Source organism: Pterocles gutturalis, unplaced genomic scaffold (genome assembly GCF_000699245.1).
Source record: "Pterocles gutturalis isolate BGI_N339 unplaced genomic scaffold, ASM69924v1 scaffold3752, whole genome shotgun sequence".
NCBI lineage: Eukaryota > Metazoa > Chordata > Aves > Pterocliformes > Pteroclidae > Pterocles > Pterocles gutturalis.
The window spans coordinates 13,770-16,069 of NW_010115092.1; the positions used below are offsets into that span (position 1 = coordinate 13,770).

Genomic DNA, 2,300 nt, shown 5'->3' on the forward strand with positions numbered 1-2,300 from the left:
CAGCACTCCACTGCAACAGCCTCCCTGAACCAAGAGAAGCGATTGCAGCCTAGCCAAATATTCAGCCTAGGAAAAGGTGTCAGACACATAAAATGAAGGTCATAATTCAGACTGGCACCAGTTAGCTACGTCAACAGAAAGTCCAAGGACGGAAGGGAAGAAAACTGAACTAAGTCCCTACTTCCCAGGAGAGAGATCTCGGACCCAAGGAGAGCAAATAAGAGCAGCAGTGTTGCAAGGGCTGGATGCCGTACGGAAATGGAAGGAATCGCGTTTCATCATTAGCAACCCTAGATGGGCAGTCACGGTAAACCAGTCTGTCTCCACCAGCGAGACAGGGGAGCCTGCCCACTAACAGCTCAATCCACAGAAACTCCTCTGCTGAGCCACCTTCTTCAGGATCCCAGCAACTGGAGCTTTAGGGTTTCTTGGGCATTTCACACGCAGTATGTATCTCTCGCATGTTCAGCCCAATACCTACGACTACAGGTCATGTTTTATGCCCCAGCTTTCTAATCTGAAAAATCTCCAAACATCATAAGCAGTAGACTTCATTTACATTTGCAAATATGCACAGCCAAAAAGAGTTGCCTTTATGTACCCAAACACATGTTTGTGAAAAGTTTACAGTACAGGCCCTGAAGATGCTGAATTATTTTTGATACTAAATGGGCTAAATCATCTTTTCAAAAGTATTTTTTAAAAATTCAATTATAATGGATTGCGGTCATGCTAGAAAAAGAGAAGAATCCTGCTTTCGTTCTCTCAAAATCCAGAATCCCCCAAATCAAAATTTTATGAACTGAAAATTCTACTTTCTGTAAATTTTTTTAGTTTTCGTACAATTTTTTCAGCTTCAATATGCAAAATAAAACAAGTTAAGGATAATATATGTTTTTACTGAAGTGTTGTAAAATATTGGAAGAATATGGCTTTTTTCAGTCATAGTTTTGATTCACTATTTATCCCATGTGCAGGCATCCTAGAGAGTATTAAATCAATCATGCACTTGTGGGTTCACATATTTTCCAGACGAATCCAAGTGTCTTATTTTCCAATGGAAAAACTTGTTCATCAAAAAATTTCTTCTGAGAGGCAAAAACTTGACTGTCTTGATCTTCTTTTATCTACCTTTTGAACTTCACCAGAATTCTATAACTGATTTAATAACAAATTACTATTTTTACATTGACATTGAGAACGATACCTTGAGAACCACTCTTGGATCCACAACTTTCTATGTTCCTCTCAAAAATACCTTTGCTGGAATCCAGCATAATTGGACTTACCATGGTGGTGTCTCCATCCACTAGCAAAAACTCCCTAAGCATGTGCATTTTGTATTAAGAGTAAATAACAGGTAAAATCAGCCCAAGATTAAGTTGTATTGAACACAAGCTGAATACCCGGACCTAAAGAACTGGCACTGCTGCATTTGTCTTGAAGCAAAAGTAAGACTTCACAACTAAAATGCCTGAAGACCTACACATCGGTTACCTGGAAGCAAAACCCCTTGCTTTTGGCAGGAGAGTGTAAACGCCTTGCAAAGCCTTTGCAGCAACGAACTTATCTTTCCACATTGCAGACAAACTCCTTTGATTCATGACACCCAGAGACAGCAGGCACTAATAGCGGAGTGGATCGGGGGAAACACGGCGATATACTGTCAGCATTTTCTGCAAGGTCACCTCTGAAAGAATGTTTAACTATAATGAAATTAGAAAGCCTTTCTATAAGCCTCAACAGTCTCAATATTTATTAATTTTTATTATTTTTTTAAGCAATGGCTGCAATGACTAAAGAGCTAAAGGAGCTGAAGAGGAGGGCAAAGCTGCTGCTTTGAAAATTTTACCATTTCAGGTGGTTTCTCTAGAAGGAAAACATTACATTGGAACTGACACAAGTAGCTATTCCACAAGAGTATTTAGTAACTTGTTTCAGTACAGACAGGAAAGGTGAAGTTTTCCCTTTCCACTTCCTCCTGAGGAATGGCACGTGCGATAAGCTTTAGTCTATGGCTCGTGCTCTGTCTGGCATGCAAAAGACCCACGGTGAAAACCCAAGAATAATAATTCTGTCACACTTCAGAAACATTGATGTCTTCTCACAAATGCACAAACTCTCCTTTTTTTCTGATTATAGACTCCAGACCCAAGTAAACAGTATTTCTGAAAATGACAAATGGGCATAGCTAATTAAACTCCGCAGTAGATATCCATGTATTCTGCTTTTCCAGTGAACAATTATCCACAAGAATCGCCAACGTGTAAGAGCAGAGAGAACAAATCAGTTTCCTGCTG

The 2,300-nt window shown here is 39.6% G+C and overlaps 1 protein-coding gene across 1 annotated transcript in view; it reads right to left on the minus strand.

The window, feature by feature from the left end:
* FBLN2 (fibulin 2) overlaps window positions 1-2,300 on the minus strand; it is a gene marked incomplete at its 3' end in the record, with an annotated part of 66,061 nt that overhangs the window by 13,401 nt on the left and 50,360 nt on the right.